Source organism: Olea europaea, chromosome 3, assembly GCF_002742605.1.
Source record: "Olea europaea var. sylvestris chromosome 3, O_europaea_v1, whole genome shotgun sequence".
Classification (NCBI taxonomy): domain Eukaryota; kingdom Viridiplantae; phylum Streptophyta; class Magnoliopsida; order Lamiales; family Oleaceae; genus Olea; species Olea europaea.
The window spans coordinates 3417657-3427715 of NC_036239.1; the positions used below are offsets into that span (position 1 = coordinate 3417657).

The window sequence follows — 10059 nt, forward strand, 5'->3', positions numbered from 1 at the left end:
CAATAACTGTTTCCCAGTGGGACATTCATCCGCTTGTGACGATCTCCAATGATGCATCCGAGGGCATCTTGTCTCTCCTCACTTCGCGAAGCGGGCCCCCAGTGCAGGGATTGTCTCATACACCCAAATCTGCAACACATACACTTATTATGCATAAATGTAATATACTAAAACTTTCACTTTAATTATATTAAATATTTACCTGCACCGCTAAGGGCAATCCATATGTATCGTATTTACGCATTGACCCCTTGGGCTTCGAGTGTAATCTGGTGAAGACATGTACGGCGTCTTTTAGCATATTCGGCCCCATGGATAGTTGTTGAACGCATCGATGTCGTCAACAATTTCCAAATGAAAAATGTCGATGACAGTCTTCTTGTGATGACACCTCATCACACTCTCAAGGATGTATACCAGCCCAAGTTTCAATCTATCTAGCATCTGGTCGCACCCCTTGATCGCGACCATCAACTCGGGTATATGCACCGACCCATGTCCCTGGAAGTACATCTCGTGCAACCTATTGCTTCTCAATGGCTGTATCATCGCCCGTAATCCTCAGTCTAGTGATCAAGCTAAACTCATACATCGAGAAACTGACGACCTTGCCCCAAGTTCGAAGTGGAGGGAATCGCCGTCGATTGGCCTCAGAAGCCGACATAGAAGTGCATCGATGATCTATCCTGAGTACTGCACCTCTCGCATCTGGTATAGTGGCCGCAATAAGGACTGTTGTAGCATATCTCCGTGATAATCATCAAGCAGCTTCAACACCGCAGTAAAACTCTCAAAGCTACTGTTCCAAGTAGCTTTCCCCGTCATCCGTCTCAACTCCCCATCTAAATGATACTCCATCCTGCAAAAATTCAAATGTTATAACATTGAATAAGAGATAATAAAGTAACGCATAATCTTAAAAAATCAAGGCAACCGAATTCTAACTACCATACAATACGCAAAACATTGATGCTAATAACAAAATAAATTCAATACAAATTTAAAAATTAAAATAATTTAGTTATAAAGAAAATTAATCTTGTATATTACATTTGGAAAATATATTTACAAAAAAAATTTCAAATTAAATACATTTTTAAAAAAAATTAAAGAATATAAATATTATTTAAATAAATTAGAAAAAAAATCAAAAATTATTTCATAAAAGCAAAATAAAAGGAACAAAATAAATTATTAATTTCGGACAACATTATCTATTCAATTATTAAATTATATAAAAAAAGGCAATTATAAAAAAAAAATTATATAAAAAAGGCAATTATTATTTAATCAAATTAAAATAAATTAATTATAAAGAAAATTAATCTTGTAATCATTTGAAAAATATATTTACGAACAAAGAATTTCAAATTAAATACATTTTTAAAAATTTAAAGAATATTTATATAATTTAAATAAATTTGAAAAAAAAAATCAAACATTATTTCATAAAAAAAAATAAAAGGAACAAAATAAATTGTTAATTTTAGATAATATTCAATTATTAAATTATATAAATAAAAGACAATTATAAAAATTAAATAAATAACATAATTACTATTTAATAAAATAAAAAATAAATTAATTATAAAAATTGATAACAAAAATAAAAATTAAATATATATATATTTTAACAAAATTGCAGACTGTTAACAATCTAAGCCGACTGTTGACTGTTAACTGTCGTCGGCTCATTGATTGTTAACGGTAGGGCCATGACTGTTAACAGTCTGAATCGACTGTTAACAGTCGGGCGGACAGTTAACAATCGGATCGATCCGACTATTAACAGTCACCGTCTTTTACGATATTTCGCCGAAAATCACCATTGTCGATGATGGAGAGGTCCAAAAATTACAAAAAATTAACATTTTCATCCCAGCATGATCGACAATCTAGCTACTCATGCATCTTCATCTAACACAAATAATTCAATGAATTAAAACTGGAACAAAAAATACAAGCTGTAAGAAAACTAACCGAAATAGTTCGCCCGATGGTAAATACGTGCTTCTGGTTGTCAATTGAAATCACTATGACGTTGGTGGTTTCGACCAGTGCTTGATCGGTCAGTTTTTCTGACAATTGTGGCGTCGATTTTTTTTGAGTTGATCGGTTAGAGAGGAAACTTTCAAACAGTCAGTAGTCTTGAAGGGTAAAATCGTCCTTTTAGTGTAAAGTTATATTTTAACTTAATTTTTTTAATTCATTTAATGGGTCAAAGGTCGATGTTAAAATTTGCTACAGTCCAAAAGTCATTTCCGTATATTTCCTCTCGAGGTTCAAGGTTGAAACGGAAAGAAAAAAAGATTACTGTTGATGTTTATGCTGAAAATTATTTTCTTAGCCCCGTTTGGCCTCCATTATTTTTCATTTCATTATATTTCATTTTTATCTCTCCTATTTTCAAGTACATAATTTTTCATAAAATAGTATTACACGTAAATCGAAAATTTTTCCTTTTTTTAACCACTTATTTAAAAAAAAAAAATACACTCTTTCACCCATTAATTTTTCCACAAAATGGGGGCAAACTAGGGATTAATTAGTTAATAGCAAATGCAGGATTGTTTCTGCGGTGGAAATTCTGAAGTCAATGTTGCCACTCCATAGCATTATTGCATCTGCTTGATTGAAGTCCAATATTGCTTTTCATACTTCCTGCTGGAGCTTGCTTTCTCAAGGTTATATTGTTTCCTTTTTATTTCTCAATTATTGAATTTTGAATTTATTCTATTTTTTAAGGGCAAAATGTATTTCGTTGATTTTTTCATGTTAGTCTTTCTTCATTTAGCATTATACCCTTTAAATATTAAAGTCTTCAGCTATAATAATTTCATTGTATGCTCTATGCCAATTTCATCCAGTTGTTTTGACCGCAAATGGTGTATGGATAACACCTTGCTATTTATCAAACACAAATACGCCTTTTCACATTTTCCCTTGTTCGTAATGCATTTTGCACCAATTTATTTTGAGTTAATTTGATTTTTTATTTTTGGTGATTTTAGACAAGAATGTTGGGATTGCAGTTAATGAAGATGAGTTTAGAGAAAAAGAATGACCACCTAACCTAACAAAATATAAGGTAATTGCGATTGATTTGTTGTTTTGTAGACCTAGGATGATATTTTTTAGGTAGTGATCAATTTGCTGAATTTGATTGTTATGTATTAATTACTGGAGTTAAAAAGAGTGAAAGGAAAGGTGATTGACTAAGATTCTATCTTTGTGTGTTATGAATAATTGCAGTTGCAGTTTGAAAAATATTACAGCAAGTTCCTCTGTCTTATTTGAATCTTATGGGGTGTTATGAAACGGAATTTGTTATTGTTTTTTAGGCAATGAAGCATGAGAAGGGAATCTATAGATGAGACAATCATTTACATTTTACCAAACAAATTGACTTGATGAGCGATACGCGATCTAGAAAGGAATAGGCAAGCGTGAAACATGTAAACAAATTGAAGGTTGTACGCACCAGGGGAAATGAACTGCCAATGAATTTTCCTTCCAACTCTTATTATTCCTCCATTTCGTCTAAAATGCTAATCATAATATTATAATTTGTTATGTCAAAACTAAGAAAAACGATTCATTTTGAGTGTCAATTGCTTTTGTGACACGTCTTGTGGGTTTATAAGTATATTAGGATTGGTTACTGTTATTGTACAAATCAATTTTGGGTACTGTTATTGCACAAGTCAATTTTAGTAATGAGTTACATTCACCATCGTCTAACAATTGTATTACAATGGAAATCCCTTCTTAGGAGTCTCTTATTGTGAACACGATAGGACGACTTGTAGAGTTACCCCATTGAGAAAAATAGACCACCATATCGTTCGTTCTCAAAAGGGTTTATTGTATTGAGTCTATTGACTACTTAGAATAAAAGGCATGTCTTATGGGGACCAATGAGCCCATCATCTCCACCTATATAATGCGAGGGCATGTTTGAGCCACATTTAAAAAAAAAAATACATTCTTAAACAATAATTTGACATCATTTCAAACACACATTTTTCAATAAAATAACATTACATGCAAATCCAAAACTTTCTTTATTTTTTAACCACACATTTTCCATCAATACATTATTCGAAAATTCATTCTAAGCAAAATAATGTGGCTCAAACAAGGGCCTAATAAAAGCCATACCACTCCCATTAGCCTGGCTCCAAGAAACCTTTGTACCCTGCACTCCCCAATCAACACCTAGATGAAGTTGGCAATGTTACTTTAAGTTAAACAATTTACCTTAATGACAAAAGCATTACTCTTCTGTTTGTTCTTATGCTTTTTTCTTGTGTCCATTAATTCACAAAATGCAAATGCAATAGAGACGCTAGCACTTCTTGAAATCGATATTAAAATAATTGATTATCCCTTCAATTTTCTCAATTTCTTGGAATGAATTTGCACATTTTTGCCACTGGCCTGGTGTTGATTGCACTAGAAGACATCAACAAATTACAAACTTGAATCTGCAGCATCAGAAACTAACAGGATCTCTGTCCCCATACATTGAAAATCTTACATATTTTAAATTAACTTATTCTTGATAACAACTTCTTTACAGAAAACATTCGTCGAGAACTTGCAAAGTTGAGAAGATTGAGATTCTTATGGCTAAGAAATGACTCATTTGATGGAGAAATTCTTGTCAATCTGTCTTCTTCTTCTAATCTCATCGAGATTTGCCTTTCATGGAATAATCTTTATGGGAATATTTTTCAATAGAACTTGGATCTTTGCCAAAGCTTCGGCTGATTCAAGCTCCAAGAAATAGTACTGTAGGTGAAATCCCGAGTATTTTTGGGTTTCATCCCTGGAGATTTTCAAGCTTTCCTCCAACAGGCTTATTGGGAGGATTACAAATGAATTTGGACAACTGAATACATTGGATTAAGTGAAAACATATTGTCTGGTTCTCTCCCTCCCATAATTTCAATCTCACTTCTATTACAACTATTTTTGTGCCAATGAACCAAATGCAAGATACACTTCCATCTTACACAGGCAACAGAGTTGGTGGAGGCGGTGTTGATGGTTTCGACTCCAATCATTAGAGTATAGATTTTCTATGATTTTTTTTTTCATTTTATCCTCATATGTATATTAATAATTTCTTTCGAATATATGATGTCTTATTTCTCTACCTTACTATTCTCTTATGTGTCTCTAGCTATGTTTGCACGTATTAATTTACGCACCCTTTTCAAAAAGCATCATATTCTTTTCAAATTAGCTATATTCAAGTTTAGACGATGGAAAGATATTATAGGAATTTTCATCAAGTGAGATTCAAGTATATTAATAAAGACATCGCGTATTGAGTTACGTTATGAAGTTGTCGAAGCACGTAGTTGACTTGGAGGACTCATCTTTGACCAGTAACATACTGCTGAAGACGAACTATTACATGTATATGTTACTGCTTCTGGTAGGATTATGATCAGTTTCTTTCAATGCAAATTTCTCTAATCATGAAAATATTTTTAAGGGTATAGAATGTAGTAAATAACATTGAACTCCACGCCTCCATATGATGAAAGTTGATAGCATATAATTTTGGATGAAGCTATTTTCTTAAAATGACATTGTTAATGGGTAGATTCAAAGAACGATGATAATTTTTTGCAATTTGCTTTCAGGTCTTTGTTGTGTCCAAATTGAATGTTCCTGGTGCATGACAGATGCCTCAGGTGATGTTGTCATAATTTCCCCCCTTCAATGCTATTGTTTCGACTGATATCATGTGTAAAATTTGTCACTATCTTTATCTAAGCCCTATTGTATCAAGCCTTTCATGGTTGAATTAAGATAGAGTAAAGAGGTAACTGCCTTTATATAATGATCCAAACTTCTAAGAAGTAATCACAAAACTTTTACTTCTTTTGACAGGTTTCGTCAAGTTGGGTAGACCAATGTTATTTCGGGATGAACTGAGTTTAAATTTGATCTCAAGGAAAAAACTAAAGTTAACATATCCTACTTTCAGTTTCAACCCAATTTTATGGAGAATTATAGGTTTGAAGGGCGTCAAAGGTTAGAAATCAGTACCAAAAACTGTTGAATATTCATCTTTGTTCAATGATTGATGTTCAGAACATTTAATTGACCATGTGTTTCATTTGTTTAAAGTAATTTCCTTATTCATCAATGTTATGCTGTTGCTTTCAAATTTCTCGATGTAGGAGGAATTGAAGATGTTCTAATGAGAGCGTACATCTTGCTTTTGATTTAATGTCTCTAGGAAAGAAGGACAACATTATAGGATAATAATATTCTGATGGTGCAGATTGTTTTGGAAAGAATAGCAAAAAATACTCATGGCTATGTTGGTGCTGACCTTGCTGCTCTGCACTGAAGCTGCACTCCAGTGCCTAAGAGAGATTATTATTATTATTTTGATAGGTAAAAAGGATATTATTGATTTGGAAGACGATTCTATTCACGGTGAGATACTAACTCCATGATTGTTACCAATAAGCACTTCTAGACTACTCTAGGAAAAAGCAACCTATCCGCTTTATGGGAGACCGTAAGTGGATTTTGACTGCTATATATTTTGCTTGATATTTGTTTATATATGTTTGTTGTCATTTTTTTTTTTAATGACGAGGGAACCCGCAGCCGTTACCCTTCGAGTGCGCACTAGATAAACCCTCGAGCTGACGCAATAGCCTGCAAATCATGCCAATCAGGTAAACCGCACAGGCAAGCCTGGTGCGACAACATGTTTGTTGTCAATTTTGATATGAGATTATTACGTGAAATAGCAGGTTGCCCGATATTTGCCTACTTATGTTTGTTGTCAATTTAATATTCCAAATGTATGAATCACTTCATTGCTTAGTTAAGTGATTCATTAATAAAATAACATTTAACTAATTTGATCTTATAAAGTAGAAATCATCCTTTAAATTGAGTTTCTCACAATTATATCCCGTATAATAAAAGTATATAAACATTGACAATTGTCTGCTTATTTTGTGACAAAGAACTATATTACTATGATGTTTACACCTGTACATTTAATAAAATTGGATACAAAATATTATAAACTTTAACAGTATATAACTAACTTCAATAAATAGATAGTCGTAACGAAAAGTTAAATACAATGAATACCAAATGTTTGTATCAAGAATCAAGTATAAAAAGAAAAGAGATAAAAAGTAAGTCAATTTCAACCAATTTATGATTATATTTCATGTTTATAAATGAATTTCTCTCAAATTTAATACACTTAATTTTAAAATTAATCAAACAACGTGCAACGTATGTTCACCTCACTAGTTTTAAAGAAAAAGATGTATCACTAGTTTTATAGAAAAAGATGTACTAATGTATATAAAAATGAAAAAGTTTGTGTACAGAACCACACTTTTACCACCCTCTCACAGAACATGGGGCCACTATTATTTTAATCGCAGACCCCACCCCTAATGTGAGAGGGTTGTTATAGTTGCCATCAAAGTAATTGTACCTAGTATGTCTCTATTTATAGAGCTTGCCTCCCGTTACTTCTCTCTCCACAGTCGCGAAATTGCATACTTTTTCACATTTTCTCTCTCTGCATTTGCTGGGACCTTTGGGAAACTGCGAACACCACTTTGTGGTATCTATAATCAAACCTTCAAGAGGCAGCAATCCATTTCAAAACCCAATTTTAAATTTTCATTCTCCAATATTTTTCATTTTGTCTTCTGATATTTTTGCCATAGGCGTTGTTTGTCTGTTGAACCCTCACATATATTCTATTAAGTCATGTTAGCCTAAGGGTATTTAAGTCTTTGTACAGCATTTTTTTATTATAGATCGGTTTGCTGCTAGTTGCATCTTTGTATATATATATACACTTGTACAGTTCAAAGTCATGCAATGTGAATTGAGATTTCTTTCCCGCCATATTCTCTTACCCTTTCAATTCTAGAATACTCTACAGCTAACTTCTCATGGTATCAGAGCATTGATGCTTCTCTGCAATGGCAAGTGAATCAAGTGCTCAATCAAAGATCAAAAATCAGTCCAATTAAACGAATTCATCGATCAGATTGTCTGCTGATGAAGTGGTAACTGGAGATATGGCTGCTCTCGTTGATTGATTGATAAGTGATTCAAGCAGTCCGTATTATTTGCATCATGGCGATAATACAGAAATGCAACTCACCAATGTCATGCTCACCGAGGAAAATTACGCAACGTGGAGCCCTGCTGTTATTATGGCGCTCAGCGTCAATAATAAGGAAGGATTCATTGATGGATCAATTGTTAAACCTTCCTTAAATGATCCTCTTTATGGTGCTTGTAGGAGATGCAACCANAAGGACTTAAATGATCAATTCAGGTTAAAAGACTTGGGGCTTCTGAAGTATTTTCTAGGCGAGGACCTCCAAGGGCATATTCATTTGTCAAAGAAAGTATGCGTTGGAAATCTTGGCAGATGATGGTTATCTTGGGGCTAAACCAGCAAAGATTCCTTTACCACATAATTTAAAGTTGAGCAAAGATGGAGGGAAAAGTGTTGAAGATCCAAGTATGCACCGAAGGTTGGTAGGAAGGATATTGTACTTGACAATAACAAGGCCTGGTTTATCATATGCAGTACAGGTCCTTAGCCAATTCCTTGAGTCACCAAAATAGTCCCATTTGGAAGCGGTGCACCGTGTATTGAGATACTTGAAGGGGACATCCGGACAAGGTCTATTTTTTAGTAGCAAATCTGATCTACAGCTCAAAGGATTTTGTGATACAGATTGGGCAGCTTGTTTGGATACAATGAGGTCGATTACAGGCTATTGCATATTTATGGGAAATGCACTAGCGTCTTGGAAGTATAAGAAACAACACACGGTGTCAAGATCATCAGCCGAAGTAGAATATCGTTCCGTGACAACTGCAGTTTGTGAATTGAGTTGGTTGAAAAACATACTCAGTGATTTGAGTGTTGTACACACTAAGGCAGCGTTGCTTTTCTGTGATAATCAATCCGCCATACACATAGCCAGCAATCCAATGTTCCATGAAAGAACGAAACATATAAAAATTGATTGTCACCTTATAAGGGATAAAGTGCAGGTAGGAGAAGTAAAAATGTTACATATGGCTTCACAAGGTCAATTGACAGATTATTAACTAAACCGTTGGGGGGAGCCAAATTCAAGTCATTGTTAGACAAGATGGGAATACTAAACATATATTCTCCATCTTGAGGGGGGAGTATTAAGTCATGTTAGCCTAAGGGTATTTAAGTCTTTGTACAGCATTTTCTGTTATAGATTAGTTTGCTGCTAGTTGCATCTTTGTATATATACACACTTGCAGGGGCGGAGCCCCATTAGGCCCAGTGCGGGCAGATGCCCGCACTGAACTTTTGGGCTGGCCCAATTTTTTTTTTTTTTTAAGTCCCAGTTAACAGCAGCCCAAGTGAAGTAACCATAGCCCATAACCCGTTTACCGACCCAGACCCATCAATTAAATAACCCGTTTGAAATCAACATCTAACCAAACTCGTTTGAAATCAAAAATCTAATCAAAACCTAATCAAAATCGCGTCTCTCTCCCCATCTCTCGCCTCAGGGTCGCCTGCTTGGCTGCTTCTCTGAGTTCTCTCGAAGCTCCGTCGGACTCTCGCCGGCTCTTCTACTTCCAGTCCTCCACCGGTGGCCACATCTCCTGGATTAGTGTATCAAATATCCCCAAAGTCGAAACTTGAAACCCCAATTTTCCCCCACCCAAGTCCGCACTCCGCAGGCCGCCACAACTGAACTGCCGTTTTGCATCGATGAAGGTAATATTTCATGAATTGTTCGACTACTAGTGTAAAAAAAGGTGTCCTTTATGTCTATGAAGCTTGTATTTATTTTCATTGATTTCAGACTGGCTGGACTGCTGGAGCAGTGGAGCCGCTGGAGTCGGCTAGACAGAATTGTTTCCAGATGAAACGAATGAAATGGATTAATGGAACACGTTTATTTGTATAATAATTTGGCCGTGTTTGAGTGTTTCGATTTGTAATTTAAAATTATTTCCACAATTCCACTGCATTGT

At 34.4% G+C, this 10059-nt stretch overlaps 1 long non-coding RNA gene across 8 annotated transcripts; it reads left to right on the forward strand.

The window, feature by feature from the left end:
- Positions 1-2540: 2540 nt before the first annotated feature.
- On the forward strand, positions 2541-8248 carry LOC111382416. Of its 8 annotated transcripts, XR_002700509.1 has the most exons (6): positions 2541-2684; positions 3012-3088; positions 4583-4925; positions 5023-5073; positions 5658-5708; positions 5908-8248. It is a non-coding gene; the product is annotated as an uncharacterized LOC111382416 (long non-coding RNA). The 8 variants fall into 8 exon arrangements; XR_002700505.1 differs by having other exon boundaries at positions 4583-5073; XR_002700508.1 differs by lacking the exons at positions 4583-4925; positions 5023-5073 and having other exon boundaries at positions 5908-6710; positions 7943-8248.
- The last annotated feature ends 1811 nt before the right edge of the window (positions 8249-10059 follow it).